Genomic DNA, 26,560 nt, shown 5'->3' with positions numbered 1-26,560 from the left:
TCTAAGAGTTTTATGGTTTCAGACCTCACATTTAAGTCTTTAGTCCATTTTTAATTTATTTTGTATATGGCATAAGAAAGTGATCCAATTTTATTCTTTTACATGTAACTGTCCAATTTTATCAGCACCATGTAATGAAGAAACTGTCTTTTCTGCATTGCATATTCTTGCCACCTTTTTCATATATTAATTAATCATACAAGTGTGGATTTATTTTTAGACTCTATCTTATTCCATTGATCTATATGTCTGTTTCTGTAACATAATGCTTTGTACCATACTGTACAAAGTACCATACTGTATTTATTACTGTAGCTTTGCAGTATATCTTGATATCTAATATTGTGATACCTCCAGCTTTATTTTTTTCTCAATATTGCTTTGGCTATTAGGCAATTTTTTTGTGGTTTGATACAAATTTTTGAATTCTGTGTTCTCATTCTGTGAAAAATGCTGTTGGTATTTTGATAGGGGTTACATTATATCTATATATTGCTTTGGGTAGTATGGACATTTTAACAGTATTTCTTCTCCCAATCCATGGGCATGGAATTTCTTTCCATTTCTTTGTGTCATCTTCAATTTCTTTTATCTATGTTTTATGGTTTTCAGAGTACAGGTCTTTAACCTCCTTGGTAAAGTTTATTCCTAAATATTTTCTTAATTTTGGTACAATTATAACTTGTTTCCTTGGGGCACCTGGATAGCTCAGTTGGTTGAACAGCCAACTTTTGACTTCGGCTTGGATCATGATCTCAGGGTCATGAGATGGAGTCCCACATCTGGCTCTACACAGGGTGTGGCACCTGCTTGTGATTCTCTCTCCCTCTCCCTCTGTCCCTCCTGCTTGTGCTCTCTCTCTAAAAAATAAGTAAATAAGAAATAAATAAAATTATTTTCTTAATTTTTTTTCTTTCTGCCACTTCATTGTTAGTGTATACAACCAATTCTGCATATTAATTTTGTATCCTACAACTTTACTGAATTCATTTATTACTGCTAATAGATTTTTGGTGGAGTCTTCAGTGTTTTCCACTGTAGCATCATATCATTTGCAAATAGTGACAGTTTAACTTCTTCCTTATCAATTTGGATGCTTTTTATTCCTTTTTCTTATGTGATTGCTGCATCTAGGACTTCCAGTGCTTCACACTTCATACCCTGGTGGGGTGGCTGAAACTAAAGCAGACATGAGCCAGGAGGTCCCAGAGCACTCTTAGCCAGGGGTGTCCTAGCAAGCCATCTGGAGCCAAAGTGGTGTTGGTCAGGAGTGTTCTGGGGTGCAATGCATCTGTGTCACATTGGTGAGATGGCTGGAGCTAAAGTGAGAGCTGACACGGTGTATCCCAAAATGTGCCATGGGAAGGATGCCTTAGTGGGGTGGCTGGGGCTCAATAAAGTGGTAAGAGTGGGCATCTTTTCTTATTCCTAATCTTAGAGCAAAAGCTCTTAATTTTTCACCATTGAGTATGATGTTAGCTGTGGATTTTTCATTTATGGTCTTTACTATGCTGAGGTATGTTCCTACTAACCCCAGTTTGTTGAGAAATATTATTATGAATGGATATTGAATTATGTTTAATGTCTAATGAATAATGTCTAATGTATCTATTGAGATGATTATATGATTTTTATCCTTCATTTTGTTAATGTATTGTATCACATCGATTGATTTGTAAATATTGAACCATCCTTGCATCCCTGAGATATATCCCACTTGGCTGTGGTGAATGATTCTTTTCATGTATTGTTGAATGCAGATTGCTCATATTTTGTTGAGGATTTTGCATTTATGTTCATCAGAGTTGTTGGCCTATAGTTTTCTTTTTTTTAAATGTCTTCGTCTTCTTTTGGTATCAGGATGGTGCCAGATTTGTAGAGTGTATTTGCGGGCTTTCCTTCCTCTTCTATTTTTGGAATAGTTTGAGGAGAATAAATATTAACTCATCTCTAATGTTTGGTAGGATTTACCTTTGAAGTCATCTGGTCCTAGACTTTTAATTGTTGGGAGTTTTTGATTACCAATTAAATGTTGTTACTAATAATTGCTCTATTCAAATTTTCTGTTTCTTCCTGATTCTGTTTTGGAAGATTGTATTTTTCTAGGATTTATCATTTCTTCTAGATTGTCCAGTTTATTGGCATATAGTTATTCAGAGTAGTCTCATATTTTTTTGAATTTCTATGGGGTCAGTTGTTACTTCTTCTCTTCAGTTTTGGATTTTTGTTTGTTTGGGTATTCTCCATTTTTTCTTGATGAGTCTTACTAAGAGTATATCAGTGTGGTTTAACTTTTCAAAGAACCAGGTCTTGGTTTCATTGACCTTTTCTCTATTTCATTTATTTCCGCTCTAATCTTCATTATTTCCTTTTCTACTAACATTGGGCTTTGTCTTCTGCTTTTTTAAAATTCCTTGAGGTATAAGGTTAGAATGGTTATTTGAAATTTTTCTTGTTTTGAGACAGATTTCAAATTTCCTCAAACTGTTATGAATTTCTATCTTAGAACTTGATGCATCTGAAAGACTTTGGACCATTGTGTTTTCATTTTCATTTGTTAACATGTATCTTAATTTCTTTTTAATTTCCTCATTGACACAGTTTAGTAGCATGTTGTTTAGCTTCCACATGTTTTTTTACAGTTTTTTTTTTCTTGTGATTGATTTCTAGTTTCATGCTGTTGAGTTCAGAAAAGATGTTTTATATGACTTCAGTCTTCTTGAGTTTATTGAGGCTTCTTTTGTGACCTAATATGTCATCTATCCTCAAGAATATCCCATGTGCACTTAAAAAGAATGTATATTCTGTTTTTTGGATAGAATGTTCTGTATATACCTATAAAGTCTGTCTGATTTAATGTGTTGTTCAAAGACACTTTGTTATTGACTTTCTGCCTGGATGATCTAGCCATTGATTGTGGTGGGCTATTAAAATCTCTTACTATTATTATATTACTGTCAATTTCTCCCCTTATGTCTATTAATATTTGCTTTATGTACTTAGGTATCACAATGTTGGATACATAGATATTTATAACTATTATATCCTCTTATTGGATTGATCCTTTTGTCATTATATTATGTCTTTGTTTCTTGCTGTAGTCTCTGTTTTAAAGTCTATCTTGTCTGATATAAGTATTGCCATCTCGGGTTTTTTGTTTTTGTTTTTGTTTTTTGGCTTCCATTTGCATGAAATATATTTTTTTTCATCCTCTCACTTTCAGTCTGTATGTATCTTTACATCTGAAGTGAGTCTCTTGTAGGCAGCATAGAAATACATCTTTAAAAAAAAAATCCATTCCCTCACTCTGTGTCTTCTGATTAGAGCATTTAGACCATTTACATTTAAAGCAGTTATTGATAGATATGTACTAATTTCCTTTTTGAAATTGTTTTTTGTGTTAGTTGTAGTTCTTGTCTGTTCCTTTCTTCTCTCACCTACCTTCTTTGTGATTAATGACTTTTTATATTGTTATATGTGGACTTCTCATTATTTTTTGTGTATCTATCTTAAGTTATGGATTTGTGGTTACCATTAGGTTCCATATATAACATAAATAACATCCTAAGCATATAGCAGTCTATATTATGTTGATGTTCACTTAAGTTAAAACACATTCTAAAATCACTTCTTAATTATTGTATCCTCCACATTTTATGTATATATTATCAAATTTTACATCTTTTATGCATAATTTTCTTACTTCTAATGAAGGCTTTTTCTTCTCTGCTTAAAGAAGTCCCTTTAACATTCTTTTGAGGCCAGTTCAGTGGTTAAGAACTCCTTTAATTTTTGTTTGTCTGGGAAACTCTTTAACTCCCCTTTAGTTCTAAATGATAAACTTGACACATAGAGTATTCTTTTTTTTTTTTTTTTAAGGATTTTATTTATTTATTTGACAGACAGAGATCACAAGTAGCAGAGAGGGAGGCTCCCCGCTGAGTAGAGAGCTGGATGCGGCTCATCCCAGGACCCTGAGATCATGACCCCAGCTGAAGGCAGAGGCTTTAACCCACTGAGCCACGCAGGTGCCCCAAGTATTCTTGATCATAGGTTATTTTCCCTTCAGTTCTTTGGATATGTCATGCCATTCCTTTCTGGCCTGCAACGTTTTTGATAAAAAATCAGCAGATAGCCCTATGGGGTTTTCCTTATACGTAACTTTTTGTTTATCTCTTGCTGCTTTTAAAATCCCTTCTTTATCTTTAATCTTTGACACTTTAATTATTATGTTTCTTGGTGTGAACCTCCTTGGGTTCATCTTGTTTGGCACTCTCTGTGATTCCTGATCCTGAATATCTTTTTCCTTCCCTAGGTTAGGAAATTTTTTTTAGCTATTATTCCCTCAAATAAGTTTGCTGCTCTTACCTCTTTCTTCTCCTTCTTCTTCTTTGACCTCTATAATGTGAATGTTTGTTCACTTGATGTTGTCTAAGAGATACCTTAATTCATCTCATTTATGTTTTCTTTCTTTGTGCTATTCAGTTAAGGTGCTTTTTGTTACCCTGTCTTCCAGATTGCTAATCCCTTCTTCTGCTTCCATTAATCTACTGTTGATTCCATTTAGTGTATTTTTCATTTCAGTTATATATTCTTCAACTCTGGTTCTCTTTTATATGCTTTTCGCTTTGTTGAAGTTCTCAATGAGTTTTTCTAATCTTCTCTCCAATCTGGTGTGCATCTTTATGATCATTACATTAAACTCTTTATCAGACATACTATTTATCACTATTACTTTTAGTTTTTATTTTTTAGTTTAGATTTTTTTCTTATTCTTTTGTTTGGAGCATATTTCTCTATCTCCTTATTTTGCTTAACATTCTGTGTTTCTTTCTATGAGTTAGGAGGAACAGCTACTTCTAAACTTGGAAATATGGTCTTGTTTGTCCCCTTTGTAGGCTATGTATGCCTGGTGACCTTGTCTGATAGCTGAAACTGTAGCTTCTGTGGGCTGAGGGTCTTAGGATACTCCATGCTGGGGCTGCCCTTGGGAGATAACCAGAGCTGTAGTGGCATGGGCCAGAGTGGTCCTGGGGTTCTCCATGAAGAGAATGCTCTGGCAGAAGAGCTGAAGCTGAAGTGAGTGCAAGCAAATGGGTTCCAGAGCTCTCTGTATAGAGGGTTGCCTGGCAGTACAACTAAAACTAATGTGGGTGAGGGCTGGGGTGGTCCCTATGCTCTCAGTGTAGAGGGCACCCTGAATGGTAGCTGAAACTGACATGGGTACAAGACTGTGTACCCCAGAGTGTTCAGCACAGTAGGTGACCTGGCAGGGTAGTTGGAGCCCAGATGAGGTGTGGGGGTAGGGTCTCAGTGCTCCAAACAGGAGTGCTCTGGCAGGGCTGGAACCAAGGCAGGCCCAGGCTGAAGGTTCCCAAAGCACTCAGTGTGAGGAATACCCTGGTGGGGTGACTGAAACTAAAGCAGACGTGAGCCAGGAGGTCCCAGAGCACTCTTAGCCAGGGGTGTCCCAGCAAGCCATCTGGAGCCAAAGTGGTGTTGGCCAGGAGTGCTCTGGGGTGCAATGCATCTGTGTCACATTGGTGAGATGGCTGGAGCTAACTCACTTCTCTCTAAAGTGAGAGCTGACAGGGGGTGTCGCAAAATGTACCGTGGTAAGGATGCCTTAGTGGGGTGGCTAGGGCTGCCTTGGTAAAATGGCTGGGGCTAGGCAAGGGGCCTGGGGTTCATGAAGCAATGGACTGGCCAGGGCACCCAGAACCTGCTTCCAGCCATGCTTTCAAGGTGGAGGGGGAACATAAACCATGGCACTAACTAGCCCTTCCAACCCTGAGAGATTTCCAGTAGCTTCCCCAGCATTTGGCGAGGTTCTAGGGCTGGTTCCTTTACATACTAGTTACCCTTTTAAACCTTGGCTTTTTATCTGTGCTGCAGGGCAGACAAATCTGCTCACAGTCCCTCAGTACTATCCCTCTCCACTGCGGATTATAGTGTATGGAGTGGGAGTTCCCCTCACTCTCTTATCTCTGTCTCTCTTGCCATTCTTATGCGGTCTCTCTATCTTTCCTTCTGTTGTTCAGTCAGCCCTCAGTTATTCTTGAGGAGGAATTGCTCTATATGTAAGTGTCAATTTGTTGTGTCTGTGGAGGAGACAAGTTTATGGTCTTTCTATGTCACCATCTTGGAACCCAGTGAAAAACTCTGCCTCTTGTATTTTCACACTCTTTTGTTATATGCACACACATTTAGGATTCTTATATTTTCTTGGGGAATTGATTCTTTATCATGATATAATGCTCCTATTTATCTCTCCATCTTTTCCTTCTTCTGACGTCCTTTTTGCCTGAAATTAATACTGCTATTCCAGATTTCTTTTGATTGGTGTTGGTATGGTATATCTTTCTCTCATTCCTTTACTTTTAAAATATCAATCATTATACTTAAAGTATATTTTTACAGACAACATATAGTTGGATCACTTTCTTTTTAAATATCCTTCCTCACTACCCCATTCCTCCTCATCATCATTTTTCCTCCTTCTCTTCTTCTTTCCCTTTTTCTTCTCCTTCATTTCTTTTCTCCCTCTCCTTCTTCCCTTCATCATCCTGCTTTTTTCTTCTTCTCCTAAAAACTAAAGCATCTAATCTTCTCCCTTTGGATTTAACCAGCAAGATATCAAGTAGAATAGAAAGAGGTAACTATGTGGCAAGACTATGAAATACCATATGGGGATAGGTAAAGTGAAAGCAAATGAAATATATTACCCAGATGTTTACACTTGTGCCTGTATTGGTGGGCAAGTATAGTTGTTTTAAGGCAGTGGGTGAATTCGAATAGGTTTGACAAATAAGCTGGCTGTGACACAAATAGAATTTTAAATTTTGTCAGCGTATCTGGGTTTATGCTCTCTAGATTGTCTCTTATTGGACTGTTATTCTTCTTAGAGTTCCGGCTTGCTTCCAAAGGGAAAAGAGTTCTAGCTTGCTTCCAAAGTTGAGCCAAAGTGCTGGAGGTGGGATGAGGGCAGTGTCCTTCTAGGGCCCAGACAGGTGGTGTTGGCACTATTGTAAAAAATGATGCAACTCTAGGAGCAGGTAAATCTTAAAGTGCAGATTCAGAGCTACTTAGAAATCTGTTTCTGTTAACTTTAAGAAGCTGGGTTTGATTTTATAATGAGTAACCCCTTACAGGAACCAGAGAACACTACTTCAATTCCATGTCTAAACTCTGGACCCCAAATAGGATCGTTATCCTTCAGAAATCATAGATATGGAAAAAATATGCAAGCCTCTTATAGGACTGGGATTTGAACACAAGCACTGTTAGAGAATGATGGGTATGTTTTCTTTGTCTGTACTTCACTTGCTCAAGTCTTAATATGCTCTACTGATGTGCGTTTCATAGAATCATGAATCATGAATCACAGAATCATGCTTCACATCAGTGTTCTCAACTTAAACCTAAACTGTCTCTTAGCATCGCCTGAGAAACTTTTTTAAAGTACCAATGCTGAAGATAATTTAATTGTTCTGGGGCATTGGTATTTTTTAAAGCTCTCAGGTGAACTAATGTATACCTAAAGGTGTCATCCACTACCTTATGCACTTAGAGATGTGTTCCCATGTTTCATTGGAATCTTAGCCCATTGTTTCTTGGTTTGCCTTTGTGACAATGAAGAACAACTGGTCACTGGTGTCCTAGAATAGTGCTACAAATGTTTGAAAATAAACCAAACCCCCAACCTCTTCTCTGAGCTAAGCAAACCTAGTGCATTTTACCTTGCCTCTTAGAAGGCTTCCACTATTTTTCTAATTTTTCTGAGGAATTATTACAACTTTAAATGTCTTGAAAGGTGAAAAACAGAAGTTGGGGGGGAGAGACTTTAATTATAATGACAAAATTTATTACCATTCCTTACTCATTGTTCTCTTGTCAAAACCTTCTTACAGTATATTAACATTTTCTATTTCAGAAGCAATTATTGCCTATTGAACACCTATGATTGGTGTTCAGCTTACATGCCAATATAATTACATGTGTCTTAAATCTTATATTGTTGAATTTCCTAGTTTTTTGAAGTCTTCTGTTGGGAAGACACTACCTATATATTTCATTAAACTTATTGGGATAAGAGAGGGCACTGGTGAACAATAAATTTTAAAGAAAGATTCTGTGGAAAGCCCATTTCTATCTTATTACTATAACATTTAGGTATATTGGATTCTTGCTTTAAATTCTGCCTGGAGCTTGTCAGATGAAGGAAAAGCAAGGGAGGAAAAAGTACCTTAAATATAAACTATTGAGCAAAGAGTAAAATTTCCCCCAAAGCAGTGAACCATTTAATTTCTACCAGTGTTATCTAGGAAATAAATATCAGTAGAAGAAATTTAGAAATCAGAATAAGCCTACAGAGACTCTAAATATCTGGTTCAGGGAAATCAGAATAGAAATCTGCCTCTCAAAATAGGTTTCAATGATTTTTTTTCCCTTTTATTTACAAATTAAACTTAGTTTGCCAAAAGATTGACAAGAATTCAAGATTCTTGAATCAAGTTTGAGAGGAATTCAAAATCTATTCCAGATCAGCCCAGCACTGTATAAGCTTGGCAAACTCTGTATTATGAAGGGGTGAAAGAAACTTATCCTAAAATAAAGAATGGATAATATTTTAAACGATAGGACTTACTGTACTTGCTTATGTTGGGTTTTAAGGGAGAGGATAAATAAGTATTCACACATGTGAGCATGAACATGTATATATTTAAAAATATATTTTTATTATTTTTCAAATCAACCCTAAAATAAAACTTTCAGAGACTGGCTAGGTTCTCTGGCAATATCTGATTGGATGGGGGTTAATATCTGACAAACACTCCTTCCTTCAAGAATGTGAACTGAGTTCACTTTAAAGGTGGAACTCTAATTAAAGACCCTCAAACTTTTGATTCTATAAGCTGAAGGCCCAGTTTCATCCTTTAACATTTTTTATAAAATCCTAGTATTCTTACTGTAAATTCCTTTTTAACAATGAAGCCTTCCTCATATTAGTTCTGTTATAAAAAAAAATAGTCTTTACTTTTATAAGTAAATAAGCAATTGTGGCAGTGGAGCTTAGGAAAAGAGCTTAAGAAGTCAGCTAGTTTAGCTTTATCACTACGGATGAAGAAACTGAGTCAATTGACAGAGACTGAGTCAATTGTCTAACATATAGAAGTAGAGGTGTGAGATAAAAACTTAGTTTTTACCTCTTCTGAGTATTCCATTCTAGTTTCTGAGATTTACCTAAGTTATAATAAAGGCTCATGGATCTTAAGCCTCTTGATTTAGTAACCTGTCCACCAATTATACTTCTTTTCCTCATGCTAAATTTCATACTTTCTGTATTTTTGGTATTTTTTATTACTTTCATTTTATGGCTGAAGGCAAAGGACCAAGGATTTTCACAAATGCTCTATCTGGCCAAAACCCTAAATTAAGCCATCTAGATTTTTATTTTTAAACAAAATTTATTTGGCTAGGGAGAATCCAAAATAATAAAAAAATTAAGTGATTCATTTATCATGATTCAAATATTTATTGAGTTCTTAATGGGTGCCAGGCACTCTTCTAGTTGCTAGAGGGTATAATAGTAAACATAGAAAAATCTCTTCCCTCTTGAAGCTTCTATTCTAGTGGTGGGAAAGACAAGATATATAAAACATACAATCTATTATGTTGGAATGAATACTAGGAAGAAAATACAGCAAAAAGGGAAGATAAACGTGTGTGGTATTGTATTGTAATTTTAGAGAGGGTGGCCAAACTGATAGGATGACATTTCAATAAAATCCTGAAGGAGATAAAGGAGAGGGCTGTGTAAATGCCTGGAGAGAAACACTTCAGAAAGAGAACAGCACATGCAAAGGTCCTGAGGCAAGGGCATATTTGGTTTATGTCAGAGACAATGAGGAGGCCAGTATGGATGATGCAGAATGAATAAGGGAAAAGTCATAGGAGATGAGGTGAGAAAGATGACAGGATCTTGAGAACACAGATTACACAGGACCATATATTCTCTTGACTTTGTCTCTTACTCTGATAGAAAACCGTTTGGGAAATTTGAGAAGAGGAGGGATATAGTGCAATTTATGTTTTAAACTGCATCCCTGTGGCTGCTAAGAGGGGCATGAGGGTAGAAGCAGGAAAACAATTAAGAAGCTTCTGCAATAATCCAGGAGAGAGATAATGATGGCAACGGAGGGGTGAGAAGTAGAAAGATTCTGGATATATATTTTAAGGTGGAGCTGACAGGATGTATTGATGAATTAGATGTGGATTATGTGAGATAAATAGGAATTAGAGACCCCAATGCTTTCCACCTGAACAACTCAAAAATAGAATTACTATTTACCAACCTTGTGATCCCACAAGGCAATGTAAAAATAAAACTGTGAAATAAGGTGCCAGGGACTAAGGATGTTCCAAGTGGAAGTTTCCTGAATGTCTAGTATATGCTTAGACATCCCAGGATGTACACTTTAAGCCTATGTCTGAGTGTAGGCATGTTTTTAATCCCAACTTCTGAAAGACATTACTGAAATTACTTATCAGGACATTGTTGCCACATTTCTAGGCAAGGTAAATCACATGCTTTAATTGTTTTTTTTTTTTTTTTTGTATTTTACTATATAGTCAAGTGACTCAGATACCATGACACTTGCCCATTTTCCTGATTGTCCTATCCAAGACTGATTTATGAGTGAAACTGATCCAATGTCAAATTTCTTGTAGCAGGACCTGAATTGGGGTTGTTAAATGAAGTACCAAACACCATCTTGCTTAAAATGATTTTTGGATGATTAATAATTACATTTAAGATTAAAGTTTATTCCTCATTTTGATTTTGCCAAATACAGCAGAAAAGCATTTGACTAATGCTTTAACAGTTAACAGAAAACATAAGGGACCAGCAAAATTGATTTAAATTCAACATGTTCTCATTTTTGTGCCAACTTCAAGTACATCTGTGAAAGTGCAAATTTTCTTCCCAAGTTAAACTAATTTCAGATGAGAGATTTATCTTGTTTTACTCTACCCTAATAATGGACCATCTGCTCCATGACCTTGACTTTCTGAAAGCCCAAGAGAGCACAGTGCCATGCACTAAGAGAGAAGGGGGAAGGTAATTATTTCTATCCTATTAAAGATATTACCCATCTCCAAAAAATAGAAGCCATTTTCCTTCCTATTTCCTATGAACAATTCGTTCCTTAAAACCAACTGGTCAGTCTTTGCAGAATAAAGTCTTCTTCATGATTGCATATTCATTTAGCATTGGGACATGAGTAGGATCTAACATTTTCAATTTTTTTAAGTATAAAAACAAATTTGTCCTTTTCACTGAAGAAATAATGAGGACTTTTCTTTTTGTATTGCTGTTTGGAAAGAGGAATGCTTTCACATCTGAATTTCTTTTAACTAGATTCAATAATCCTAAAACCCTTTATTTGCTTTTTTTTTTTTTAACCATCCCTTCTTTTCTTCCTTACTTCCTTCTGTAAGTACATTTTGAACATCTAGTATATAACAGGCATTTGCTAGATACTGGCAATAAAAAAAATGAATAAATCAAGGTCCATCTTTAAGCAGTTTACATTAAAAAAAATAAGTAAATATAAAATAAGTGCCACCATTACCTCTCAGCATACTAATCTGCCTCTTAATTCATCTTGCTGCTTCCACTCCTGACCCCTATGATCTGTTCTATACAGAGCGGCCAGATTATACTTGCAGGATTAGACCATGTCATTCCTGTGTCCAAACGTTTCTGTGGGCTCTCATAATGATTAAAATAAATCCCAAAGTCCTGACCATAGTAAGATCATAACCTGAAAGACTACATGATTTGGTTCAACTCTCTCCTTCTGCTCTCCCCATCATCACGTTGTTCAGGACACATTGACCTACTTGCTCTTAGAGCTCCCAAATGTGTTCTTGCCTCAGGGCCTTTGCAAGTGTTTCTGCCTGAAGTAATTTTCCACTAGATTTTTTTAATGATCCACTCCCATCAAATCTCTGCTCAAATGCCATTTCCTCAGAGTCGTTTTGAAGTTCTCCATCCCTTCAATGGTAATGGGGAAGTCAGAGAAAGAATGTATGATGTTGTATCACTTTATTTTTCCTAGCATTTATCACTACTTGATGATGTATTTATTTCTTTATGATACAATCCACATCTCAGATTTTTTATATCAGGCAGGAATGGATTTTTCTTGCTGTTTTCTTTACATTTGCATACCCAGCCTCTAGAAATGGGTCCAGCACACAGAAAGTACTCAATTAATACTAGTTAAATGATTTTACAAATTATGAAAGCACAGATGAGCAAGTAGAGTGACCACAAGCTGGGGAACTTAGGGAAAAATTGACTGACGTAATATGTGAATAGGGTATAAAAGATAACCAGGGATTTGATTGGTAAGGAAAGGAAGAATAGGAATTTCATGAAAGGTAGGGTCGCAATAACAGGATGAGTTAACTCAGGGACTGGTATGCTTGGGAGAAATTAACTTCAGCATACCTAGAAGGTACAGGTATGATAGTTGTTGATGTTAGAGGACTGAGTTAGAGCAGTGGAGTTTCTTTGAGGCTAAGCATTGGAAAAAAACAAGAGTGGTTCTAATGCCAGATGATGCCTTACTTTCTGCGCTTTCTCCTAAACTTAGTGGTGACAAGAATCTCTACAAAGAATTTGCATGCCATTTTAATGAGTTTATGATATTAAGTAGTTTCAAGGAATGAGACCTTTTGTCATTCTATTAAAATTATTCGTGAGTAGACTGGTGTACTCTGCACAGGCTTGAGATTCAGTCCTCTTTATCCTTTTATCTCTACCAGCTCCAAGCACAGTGCCTGACACATGGTTAGGAACTCAGGAAATGAAAACTAGAGCAAGGAGTTTTAAATTTTTTATTTCAGCTTTAAATATTTTAAATAAATCAGCAGCACTATTTAGAGCATTTCTACAGAATTCTTATAAAGAAATCTTTATCCTTCTGAATTTTGAATTGCTGTGAGTATTTAAAATGAGGCTATATCTGGCTGATCTGAATGCCCATTTGTCATATTTAAAACGGTTTCATGTCATTGTCATCCTTTTGTGGCCAGGAGAGGTGCTACCTCCTCCAAAATATAGTGACATTTTGTTTTTTGTCCTTGGAGCTCTAAATGCCATCAGCACTATGACTTTGGTACAAGTCACTCTTCCTTCTTCTAACAACTTGGATTTACAAGTGTGCACTGAAGATAAAGGATTAATTAAACATTTGTTCCACCACCCGCCTGTATTTTAGAGTTCCTTAAGGATAGTAATAGCTGGGCATCTGGGTGGCTCAGTCAGTTAAGCGTCTGCCTTCGGTTCAGGTCATGATCCCAGGGTCCTGGGATCAAGTCCCATGTTGCGGGGCTATGTGTGTGTGTGGGGGGGGTTGTTCCTGCTCAGCGGGGAGCCTGCTTCTCCCTCTCCCTCTGCTGTTCCCCCTGCTTGCTCACTCTTTCTCGGTCAAATAAATAAATAAATAAAATCTTAACAAGAAAGATGGTAATAGCTACTCATGCCTAACTATGTTTCAAGCATCCATCATACTGTCTTTCACTTATTCTATTAAACATATATTTCTGAAGCCTATATAAGTCAGGCACTGTTTAGCATGCTTTATATGGGACATGAGACAAGGAGCAAAAAAACCAAAACCCTTCCCTTTAGTGTCATATATACTAGTAGGGTTAGATAGGAAATAAGAAAATAAATGAAATATATGGTATGTAAGAAGTTGATAAACATTAAGAATAATAAAGCAGAGAAGAAATTTGGTGATGTGTGTTAAGGGGAAACTTGCAAGTTAATGTAGGGTGGTCTGAGCAGGCCTTCCAGAGAAGGCAGCATTTGTGTGTTTTTTGGGAATGTAGAGTTGAGTTTGTCTCTAACCATTTTCAACTTCCTGGGCACAAATGGATATTTAAGAAGAGAATGCTTAAATATAGAAACAATAGTGGAGAAGACCTGAGGCAAGGGCATACGCAGGATATTCTAGAACAGTAAGGAGGACAGAGTGACTGTAGCAAAGGAAGTAAGGAGGACAGTGAAAAGAAATAGGGTCAGACAGACCATGGGCATCCAAAAGTAGAGCACCTTGTAGGTGATGTAAGGATATTGTCTTTTATTCCAGTATGTATAGGACACTGGAGAATTTTTTTTTTAAGATTTTATTTATTTATTTGAGAGAGAAGTAAGAAAGAGAGAGAGTGCACACAAGCTGGGAGAGAGGCAGAGGAAGAGAGAGAAGCAGGGTCCCTGCTAAGCAGGGAGCCCAATGTGGGGCTTGATTCTGGGACCCAGAGATCATGACCTGAACAGAAGGCAGATGCTTAACTGACTGAGTTACCCAGGTGTCCTGGACGATGGAAAATTCTGAGCATAGGAGTGATGTCACTTGATATAGGGGATCACTCGGACTTCTTTGTTGAGAATAGAGTATGTGGGTCAGGTAGGATATACTTTACAATGTGTTCATGGGAAGTTGATCAAATCAGGAGATCTTCACTGAAATTGGTGAAATGAGTGTGAGAACCTTTGTTATTGGCTTCTGAGTTCCAGAAAGCTCTTAAATTTAGACTTGAACACTGAGTTGCCTGCTTCTTTCGAATCACTGGAGCCTTGAACCTACCCTGAGAGCGGAGTTCTGGTGCAAGTTTTACCTCATATGGGTAAGACATTTTCACTTTAATTTTTTTTTTTTTCCATTTGAGTGAGGTTAAGGGACCTTAGGTCAGCAAATCAAAATGTGCCAGTTGTAAAATTCTCTTCTTATAAAAACAGTTGGCTTTGGGGGGCACCTGGGTGGCACTGTCAGTTAAGTGTCTGACGTTGAGTCAGGTCATGTTCTCAGGCTCCTGGAATCAATCTCCATTTCTGTCTCCCTGTTCAGCTGGTCTGCTTGTCTCCTCCATCTCCTTCTGTGTTTCCTCCTGTTTGTGCTCTCTCTTTCAAATAAATAGATAAAATATTTAAAACAAAAACAAAAAACTAGATGGTTGTGTTATTTTAAAAAAAGAATGATTTTAGGAAAATATTAAATTGTGAATGAGAAAATGTCTGGAGATAACATAATGCCAGGGTTGGGCTTTATTTAAAATTGTGAAACTGTCAGAAGGGTGCCTGGTAATCCTATATCCTCTTTTTTCATACTCCTCCCTCCTCTAGTTAGCCCCATGGCTGCTAAGGGGTCACACATCAGGATATTTCCATCTTCATCACTCATATATAAATGCACATATTACAACCCATTCTTCTCTACACCTCTGTTCTGCTAGATGCCTGAGTTGAGATGATTTTCTCATGAGATATGGCTAAGGAAAGATAACTGTGTTACCTCTCTCAAATAATGTCAATCCTTAATCTAATTAAAATGACTAGTATAAATTTGAGGAGGTTAAGCACAGTTTGATTTAGAAAACCACTGGTACCTTTCAAACCACCCAGAATTGAAATGCTCACTCAGACCAAAATGAATGACCATTAGTATCTGGGCATATTGTGCAATCTGGTAATATTGTGCAATAGTTTCTCTGGGAATATTGTTTAAAAACAAAATTGTTTTTAAACATAGGATTTATTATTATTCAAGTATGGTGAGGCCAATACATCAGAGAAAAATTGCTCTTAAAAAGATAGTCTGTTAAATTGAAAGATCCCGAGAGGACAGAGCACATACCATGCCATGGAGGGCTGTGTGAGGAAGCACCAGGGTCAGATAGGGGGCAGAGGGAGTAGGGGAAAACATGGGTAATAATCTTACTTGTGGTTTCCGTAGTAAGAAACGGGTGAGGCAGAGTAAGTAGGCTTAGGATTGGCTAGTTTGGATAATTGTAGCGGGCTTTAGGGAAATAGAGTAGCTAGACCTCAGGTGATAGGGGCAGGTGGATAGTGGCCTGGAGTGGGAGAGCCTTGTGAAACCCCAATAAAGGAGGTTGCAGGTGTGGACTTTCAGTTAGTTGGTTTGCATATGAAAAGATGTTTTCTCAGGCAAGTGGTATACTATCTCTAAGAACTGGCTAGCCAAGGGAGAGGCAGTCTCTCCGGGGTCAGCAAGGGCCCAGAAGTCAAAGAATCGGAGATAACATGGTTCATACACATATTGAGACTTATGCCCTGTTTCTAGAAGAGTTCTTGTTTCTGGGTAGTGACACATATCCCAACAGAAGAAGCACAAAATGGATCTTCCCTGAGTGTGGAGAACTGCAATAAGCAAAGTAGTTGTACTAGTGAGATTTTAAATTTCTCTCTATAGATGAGAGGTTTTAAGAGATTTCAGTTTATAACTATAATACCGTGGAATACCAGGCTGCAAACCCCTTTACTTGGAATAAAATCCTTGAAAAGATCTTTGGCCTGGGTGTGATGCTAGGCAAGTTGTATTGTCCACAATAAAGATCCAAGTAATGTCCAAATCATATATTTGTCCCCCAAAGCTGTGTGTCTTCTAAAATTCTCTTTATATAGAAAAAAAAAATCATTGCAGATCATTCTTTAATTACACCAAAGTGCCCTTTTAAAACGTGCCAGAAGACCATACTGCAATTGCTTTTTAAGTCCTCTTTTTTCTCTTTGCTACAATGTGTGCTGTTGCTTTATTTCTCTGAACAATATCCAGGCAGCTTCAAGAGAAAATCCACTGATGCCCTTAAATTTGCATTTTATAGCAGCTTTCTCAGTTTTTCAACATGGTATGGGAAAACACATTATGACAACTCCCATGCACCCTTCAAAAACACACTGTGATGGAAGGTAAGAGAGATCTGTGGAGAATTTGGATTCACTTTAAAAAATCACCTGTGGGACCTGCCAGATTGCTACTATCTATCCCAAACATGGTGCTCATTAAGAAACCCCAATGGCTCATGATTTATTGATTGGAGACCGAATATCCTGGAAGACTCATAAATCACTATTTGAATAGGCTTTTAAATATCCTTTTCTATATCCCATCAGTGCATTACGCTTCAGACACATATGCATAACTTAATCTATATAAAATTAGTCTGTTCTACTTTCTATCTCATTACTAAGATTGTTATGTAAAAAGATTATGTACCTGGATTCTATTTAAACAATGGAATTTTTATTAACAAGATATTATCAGTCATATTAAATACTCAAATTGATTTTCAAATAGATGTTATTCCAAATACAGGCTTTACTATTTGAGTGATTTGTGGAAATGCTTTCTGGGTGTAAGGATTAGAATATTCACATGGATTAAGCTGCAGATATTTTTTTTTTCCAAAACAGGCTTTCTTTTAATTTGAAGGGGGGAAAAAACCCCAAAGTCTCAGAATTTTTGGTTTTCTTCTCTACCTCCCCAGATGTAGAGGACATTTAATAGTTTTTGCAATACCTGAATCCAAAAAAATGTCAGGATTCTGTGTCAGCATGAGGTATGAAAAATAAACAGACCAACCCCTGGTTTCCAAACAATTAAGAAGATTGAAACTAAAATGATTCTCAATGCAAGCAATAAGCTGAATATAAGTAGAACAAGCAAAAAAAATAAAAACAGATGGGCAGATAATGTGATATAAACAATAAACAACAGGGCATTGTTAAAAATCTTCCAAGTTAAAAAAGCTAAGCATAGACTTAAGTTGGTGGAACAACCAAAAAACAAACAAAAACACAACAAACAAAAAACAACCAAGAAAAAAACCCTGGAAATATGATGAGGGTGTGAAAGCATCTAGGAGTCACTCATTTGTTTATTCAACTTTGAACCTTCATTTGAAAAAATATTACTGATGTCTTACCTCTATTGTGTTAGGCATTAAAGAAACAATGGCAAACAAGCCAATATTTACTTCATCATGGACCTTAAACACTTGTTTAGGAAAACAGACCCCAACCTAAGGCAATAGTGTTCGGCAAAGATGTAAGCAATGCATGGGCATTAGAAAGGGGAGTGGGCAGATGTAGCAAGATAGTGGTGGTCACAGTAGTAATGGATGTAATGGAGTAGTTGGGGAAAAGTCTTCAGATAGAAGAAATCATAGGAACATAAACTATGAGGTGGGAAAGAGAATAGCACATCTTAGGAACTGAATGCCAGTCAACACTTCTAGATAAGAGAGTGAAGCTATGATGAGCAAAAGTCTAGACCAGGCAGAACTTTAAAGATCTCAGCCAGAAATCTCAGTTTTATGGTAAAAGAAATGAGAAGTCTTTGATGGGTTTTAAGGAGGAACTTTTAAGTATTGAATAATATATTGAAAAACCAACAAAAGAATATGTTAGCTATAGTGGAGGCTAGGTTGTAAGGCAGTGATAAATAAGCATAAGTAGGTATCAGCCTATTTCATTAAATCATATAAGAGATGATGGTTTCTTGAACTAGTTTTTGGAAGTGGTTCCAGAACTATAGAAATAGAGGAAATGAAAATCATAGTATCTGGAAATTGGTAACACATAAGTAGTAGAAAATGGAAAGAAGCAGGAAAGATTCTTATGTTTTCAGATTGAGTGAACATGTGGTTTTGTGTTATCGAGGAAGGAAATACTAGAGGAAGAATAATTGATAGAAAAATTCATGAGTTCAGCTCTGAACATGTTGAATGAAGTACTTTTATGACAGCTCTGTGTTGTGACTTGCAACCTGTTAGGTATGTATCAGATAAAAAGTACAATTGAAGAGAAGTCTGAGCTTCTGTCAGTCAGCATGGACATGTCACAGCAAAAATTCGGGGAATTAGAACAAGTCTTATTCTTTGTTTTTGCTACCTGTCCATTGCAGGCTGAGATGGGAGCTTTTTCAGATTATTCGGTTAGACACCCGAGATGACTGAAGCCTTATTTTGTGATGATGCTACCATATCTACTGGGGGCTTCCATGTTTATCATGGCAGGGCAAGGGAGTATGTAGAAGGCATATCAGCTCAGAAAGAGTCTGTCTTGAAGTGACACTTGTTGCTTCCATTTATACTCCATCAGCTAAGGTAAGTTATTTTACCTCTGCTGAATTCTAGAGGGAGGTAAGTGTAGTTTCAAATTATTATCTAGGAAAAGAAAGAGATCCAGAAATACTGTGAGTAATGACTACCACCCGATTGAGCATATCATTTTAGGTGATTTTAACATATGGCCCAACTAGTAGATATTTGTCATTTATTGTGGTCCAACTTTCTCTCTATATTTTGGTAATTTTTTATGTTATTAATTGTTCTTTCCAAGGCAGAGGATGGAATAATTATATTCCAGACTTTCTTGTAGTTTTAGATAAAGGCACTAACTTCAGTTTTTCCAATTATTTGGACTCACTTGACATTTACATTAGAAATCTAGCATTGTGAAAAAGTGACCATGAAAAGAGGTATATACACTCTGGCACATGTAATGGCAGGGACTTTGGTTTTTTCTGATGCTTGGGGGAAGGAAGGGAGTGGAATATCAGGCATCTAATCCTAAGGGCAATCAGTTCCAAGTAGCATGGCCATGATATCTTCTTCAGAACAGAAGGTGTGATGTCATTGTTCCTGTGTCTTCAGAATCTTGTCCTCTGTTCCTTCTCTAATTTATCTGAGCTCCATAATATCCCTTTGAACACTAATTTTCTCCTAATGTCAGAATATTTTCTAATGTTTGCAATCCTGACCAATATGATATTTGGTGCCAGGAAAGGCAACAAGCCATCAAAGAAATAAAAATTTGTAAATGGGTTGTTTATGCTGGTTGGGTTTGAAAGCACTGAAGACGTAGTATAGAACTGGGAACTCTGGTAGTTAATGACACAGCATGTGAAACAGTTACTTAAATTATCCTCTAGAATGAAATGGCTACTGAAGACAAGATCTTTAAAAAAGTAGGTAGCTCTTGGTATAGAATGAGTAGGAAAGATGGAATCATAAGGAAGAAAAGGAAGGCTACTGCTTCTAGATATATAGGAGAGCTAAGCAACAGAAACTCACAAGATCCAAGTCTTAAGTTCTTGGCTCAAGAGAGAGTAGGAGAATTGGAGACTTTCTGTGTCTGTGTCAAAAGTATTTGTTTTAACCGCAGGACTGACATAGCCAAGAATAAAACATCCTATCTGATGCTCTGGATTGCTGAATTTCAGATTAGATTGAATTCATGTCTTTGTCAGATTTCTTAGTAACAGCATATTGAATAGAAAAGAGTAGAATACCAGTTAAAAAGGAAGCCTTTTGGAGAGCCCCTAAATACCCTAATCTCCTGGAGTGTCTTTACAACAAAACAGAATCTCTGTCCCAGTTCAGGCCTTGCCCCAAGATCCCTTAGATAGGGGTGCCTGGGTGGCTCAGTGGGTTAAAGCCTCTGCCTTCGGCTCAGGTCATGATCCCAGAGTCCTGGGATCAAGCCCCACATCGGGCTTTCTGCTCAACAGGGAGCCCGATTCCCCCTCTCTCTCTGCCTGCCTCTCTGCCTACTTGTGATCTCTGTCAAATAAATAAATAAAATCTTGAAAAAAAAAGAGATCCCATAGATAAGTACCATGCAAGGGGAGCCAATTTTTTTCATGCTCCTTCCTGTTGCTCTTTAGTGCCTAAGGTCAACAGCTAGAATCAGTCAGAAATCGTAATTGCTTTCTCAGTTCCTTGACTGAAATTTACACATAAGGTTGGTCTATGCTAAATTAGGTAAAGATGTGATAAAATACCTTAAGTTAATAAAGTAGAAGGTAAATCCAAAAAACTATGAAAATTTTTGTAGTAAATATATCATAGGTGATTCTAACTCCTAAAGATTTCCTGATGGAACCCACAAAACTGCAATATAGCTATTAATTGAAATAATTGGGAAGGAGAGACTCAATGTTATTTAAAAACATAATGATAATTTTTCTTGGTAGACCATTGAGGACCTTTGTGGTGTGGTCCTACTGTGTTTTGTGGTTTTACTGTGTTTGAAATGAGTTTCCTGATTCCAGTGGAGTTTATATGATCATTGGATAAGGGGATTAAATAAATTAATATATGTAAAAGTACCTTGCACATAGTAAGCAGTCAATAGATCCTGGCTCTTGCTACTCTTCTCCTAAGAGACTTGCACGATTTAGGAGGCCAACTGTATACTAAAGGAGGAGAAATTCCTAGACATTTCATTAAGTATTAGATACTAATTCCAGGTTGACACTGCTGGCTAAAACTAAACCATTTCTGCAGTTCAGTAACAATGCTAGTGTTATTGAATGTCAGGTAATTAATAGTTGTCTTAGTCAACTCTGCTCAGGCTGTTGTAAGAAAGTACCAAAGACTGGGTAGCTTAAACAAGAAGAGATTTGTTTTGGAGCATCTGCATAGCTCAGTCAGCTAAGTGTCTGCCATCAGCTTTCCGCCATGATCTCAGCATCCTGGGATGGAACCCCATGTCTGGCTCGTTGTTCAGCAGGAAGCTTGCTTCTTCCTCTACCTCTGGACCTTCTGCTGCTCTCTCTCTCTTCCCCTCTCAAATCAATAAATAAAATATTTTTAAAAAATAAGAAGAGATTTACTTCTCATGGTTCTGAAGACCATGATATCTAAGATCAAGGTGCCAGCAGATTCAGGCCACTTTCATGACCTCATCTAGACCTAATTATTTCCCAAATATCCCACCTCCAAATACCATTACATTGGGGTGGAGGATATATTCAGTCCATAACAATGCAGATTCACTGTGAGTGTACTCAAAGTAGGCCCTGTGGGTTTATACACACATCTTGTTGCTATTTCTTTATTTCCTACTGATACTCGAAATGATTATAATTAGTAACTGGAATGATTCACAGACTGGAGTCATAACCCATACACCAAACTCTATTATGGTTGGCTAAGTAGATGTTCCTGAGCCTTTTCTTTGCCTTTAAAATAAAAAATGAAAAAATAAAAATGAAAGTTGTTCTCCTTTATCACTTGGAGTAATAAGGATTCATACTCCCAGTGGTTGGTGGTTATGCCTTTCCCTTCTTCATTCAGTTAGCTTGTATCACCTGTACAGTAAGAAACAGGCCTTGGAAAATAACAGAAGACTTTCCTTCATTTAAATACATGTTACCTGTAGTCTCAACTACTGTTCTGGATTCAATTTTATTTCGAGAAGAAATCAAACCAGCTTTGGAATAGCACCTGGAATGCAGCTATTGACATGGTAAAAGCATTTTTCTATACTAACAACCAGACAAAACCAAAAATGATTTGCTTTCACCTGGTAAAAAAAACAACAGTAGACTTTTACTCACTTATCTCAAAATTATAATATAGGATTCTGTGCCATAATTTATTCTAGAGGGACCTTGATCTCACAGTCAGCATCATCCAGTATTGGTATATTAATAATATCATGAAAGAAATTATAGAACAAGAATGCTAGATTTTTTTTTGGTAAGACATGTGGGCATGCTGAAGTTTGGACAATAAGTACCATGAAAATACAATGGTCTGCCACCTTTGGAGTTTCTGAATATTCTGTGGTAAATAGTACATGGTAAATTATACAATTCAAAGTGAAAGGCTAGTTACTGTGCTTTGCCCCACAAATCTCTTAGAAAGAGGTACAATGGCTTTCTTTGGATATTGGAGAAAATTATCACCACTTTTAAGTTGGCTACTCTGATTATTTGCTAGGTGACTCAAAAGGGTATCATTCTTTAAGGGAGCCTCAGCAAAAAAAGGACTTTTCAGCTGGACCAGATCCCATGAAACAGCCTTCCAATGGGCTTTATGACAGCTAATCCAATTGTGCCCAAAGTATTTGTGGCAGGAGACACAGTACAAAGCTTGTAAAGGAGAATGATAGTACAGGTTTCTAAGGTTTTAGAAGAAAGCTGTGACCACTTTGCAAGTAACTGTTCTCCTTTTGATTGAAAGTTTCTGTTTTCCTAGTAGAAGCAAGATCATGATAGGCATTGAATACCTGAAAATAGAGCAACAAATAACTTGATCTTACATTCATTAACTTGGTGTTACCTATTAGTTCAAGCTACATAACTGGTTATATCCAGCAATAACCTATGAATTAGGAATTATGTATATAGTTTTTTTTAAGATGTTTATTTATTTATTTATTTATTTGACAGGTAGAGATCACAAGTAGGCAGAGAGGCAGGCAGAGAGAGAGAGGGAAGCAGGCTCCCCGCTGAGCAGAGAACCCAATGTGGGACTCCATCCCAGGACCACGAGATCATGACCTGAGCCGAAGGCAGTGGCTTAACCCACTGAGCCACCCAGGAGCCCCTGTGTATATAGTTTTGACCTCAAGTGGATCCTGAAGCACAAATAAGTTGCATGAACAGATATTTTCATCAAATATAAACAAATCTGGACAGTAGTTAAAGTGGTAATAAGAGTTTTAAATCACTAATACCCTATTACAATAGAGAAAAAGATGGTACAGGGTAAATCAAGCTCAACTTCAATTTTTACAAAGGTGACTGGGCATTTAAAGAGAGAATGACAGGCTCTCTGCTCCTCCCTGTTTGATGGATAGCCACATCTTCTGGTGCAGTGCCAACTGTGTCCCTGAGATACAACGGTGAAGGTTGGAATAAACAGATTTGCCCATATTGGGTGCCTGGTCACCAGGGCTGCTTTTAACTCAAGCAAAGTAGATATTGTTGTTATTAATGACCCCTTAATTGACCTCAACTGTATCGTCTACATCTTCCAGTATGATTCCATGTATGGCAAATTCCATGGTACAGTCAAGGCTGAGAATAGGAAACTTGTCATCAATGAAAATCCCGTCTCCATATTCCAGGAGAGAGATCCCACCAACATCAAATGGAATGATGCTGATGCTGAGTATGTTGTGGAGTTCACTGGGGTCTTCATAATCATGGATAACGGTGGATCCAAGAGGGTCATCATCTCTACCCCTTCTACTGATAACCCCATGTTTGTGATAGGTATGAGTCATGAGAAGTATGACAACTCCCTCAAGACTGTCAGCAATGCCTCCTGCACCACCAACTGCTTGGCCCCTCTGGCCAAGGACATCCATGACAACTTTGGTATCATGGAGGGAATCATGACCATAGTCCATGCCATCACTGCTCCCAGAAAACTGTGGACAGCCCCTCTGGAAAGCCATGGCATGGCTGCCCAGAGCATCATCTCTGCTTCTGGTGCCACCAAAGCAGTAGGAAAGGTCATCTCTGAGCTGAATGGGAAGCTCACTGGCATGGACTTCTGTGTCCTCATGTCAATGTGTTGGTTGTGAATTGGACTGCCACCTAGGGAAAGCTGCCAAATATGATAACATCAAGAAGGTGGTAAAGCAGGCATCAGAGGGCCTCAAGGGCATCCTGGGCTACACTGAGGACCAGGTTGTCTCCTACAACTTTAACAATGACACTCAGTCTTCCACTTTCAATCCTGGGCCTGGCATGTCTCTCAAAGACCACTCTGTCAAGCTCATTTCCTGGTATGACAGTGAATTTGGCTATAGCAACTGGGTGATGGATCTTACGGCCTCCAAAGAGTAAGAGTCCCCTGGACCACCAGCCCCAGTGAGAGCAAGAGGAAGAGAGAGGCCCTCAGCTGCTGCGAAATCCTTACCACAACTCATCCCCCAGCACACAGAGAATCTCCAGACCTCTGCACAGTTTCTGTCCCTCGAGGAGGGGAGGTTTGTTATGTACCATCAATAAAGTATATTGTACCCAGTGAAAGAAGGAAGGAATGAATAAAGGAAGGTAGGAAAGAAAGAAGGAGGTGGAAGAAGAAAGGGGGCTTGTACAGAACCAGAGAAATGAAAAATTACAAAGAGTTGGCCAATGTAAATATAATTAGGCCAGCTGTGTCTGTTAGCTGTCAATAATTGAAGTAGGTCCCTCCTACCACAGAGTCTGGGAGAGAGGACACTATCCCTTCTGATGATACTATTTGAAAGGAATGATTTTTAGGTATTTGAGAAGACAATCCTGAGTTGTAAGAGATACATAGGAGAAGAATGCATGATGGTAAGCCTTTATTAGTAAATGCTCTAAGAAAGGAAGGTCAGAGGCCTACCTGATAAGGTACCGGCTAGAAAGAAAATGGTAAAAATTCTTTTGGCAACCTGGAGGTTTCTTTCGGGCAGCCACTTTAAGGGGGTTAGGGTCATCCTAGGGATGCAGCCTTGAGCTGTTAGAAATTATGCTATGGCTTGTTCAAATCTTTTAATGTGGGATATGTATCTCTGTGTATGTAATGGGTGGGCAAAATAATTTGTGCTGAGGGGCACCTGGGTGGCTCAGTGGATTGAGCCTCTGCCTTCAGCCCAGGTCATGATCTCAGGTTCCTGGGATGGAGCCCCACATCAGGCTCTCTGCTCAGCGGGGAACCTGCTTCATCCTCTCTTTCTACCTGCCTCTCTGTCTACTTGTGGTCTCTGTCTGTCAAATAAATAAATAAAAATTAAAAAAAAAGATTCATTCATTTAAAAATAATAATAATAATTTGTGCTGAGAGTCTGAAGTCTTTGGCACCAAAGTTGAGGCCTCATCAAGAAGAGGGCTGAGAGCACTCAACTGGAGATTGGTCAAGGAGAGAACTTTTGTCACTTCATACTCCCTGTGTCCTAATGTTTTTCTATGCCATTCCTCTGTTAACTCACATGTGTGACTCTTGAGGAGGCCCTCTGACAAATGGAACAAGAAGGAAATAATTTGAGTCTAACTTAAGTTAACTCAGCCTGATATGCTAGCAGTAATCAGAACTGGAGTGCTATTATATTAAACCCACGCAGGGTAGCCATAAATGTCATTAGAAAAGGAAAATCCTCTCAAATATATAGAAGTTCAAGGGACATATTCCAGTTTCTGCTTAGTCTAGAGAGAGATGGTTGAAGGCTAGGTTTATACTAATTCATGAGCAATAGTTTGATCAGGTGGTCTGCATTCTCTTCAGGAAAAGAGTTGGGGTTAGACTTAGGGACTCATTACTCAAAATGGGCTGAGAGATTGACAATATTTGCATCCTAAGTGAATACTCTATCAAAGAGTCTCACTGTGGAATAAACTCTCAATAATCAGTTGAACAAAATGATCTGATAAATGGATGAAAGTCTGATTCCTTCCCAGCCACCCTATTACTTGCCCAGTATACCCAGTAATAAAATGATCATGGTGACAATGACGGCAGATTTATGTAGATTTCTCACAACAAGACTGTGATGGACACCACAACGGCTGGTTACCCAATTTACCCACAGCAGAAAATAACCCTAAGCCTTCAGGATAGTTCTATACTTCAGGAAAAGTAACTTATTCTTAAGCAGTAAATTAATTACATGGGGGCTACTCCCATTACGGACTAGAAATAGTTTGTCCTTGGTAGGATAAATGCCTAATTTGGGTTTATATTTGCCTCCATGCTCATCCTACTTCCTACAGCAAAACAATTCACAGGCTTTATGGAATATCATATACACTATTAAGACATTTCACATAACATTTTTGCCTTTTTGAGAACTCTTTTCAGTAAAAGAAATAAATCAGCTGCCAACTGTCATGAAATTCACTGGTCCTACCACAGACACTATGATTGATGAGATGTTTTCTTTCTTCTTGAGAAGGTGGTGATATATTTGTTTATA

The 26,560-nt window shown here is 37.6% G+C and overlaps 1 pseudogene; it reads left to right on the top strand.

Moving 5' to 3' along the window:
* The window catches only part of LOC116876710, a 55,145-nt pseudogene extending 30,678 nt beyond the window's left edge, over positions 1 to 24,467 (top strand).
* The last annotated feature ends 2,093 nt before the right edge of the window (positions 24,468 to 26,560 follow it).

The sequence above is a fragment of the Lontra canadensis genome, unplaced genomic scaffold, assembly GCF_010015895.1.
Source record: "Lontra canadensis isolate GAN:19392208 unplaced genomic scaffold, GSC_riverotter_1.0 scaffold47, whole genome shotgun sequence".
NCBI classification, from domain to species: Eukaryota; Metazoa; Chordata; class Mammalia; order Carnivora; family Mustelidae; genus Lontra; species Lontra canadensis.
Note: the sequence above shows the minus strand (reverse complement) of the source record. Positions and strands in the feature narration are given on the sequence as shown.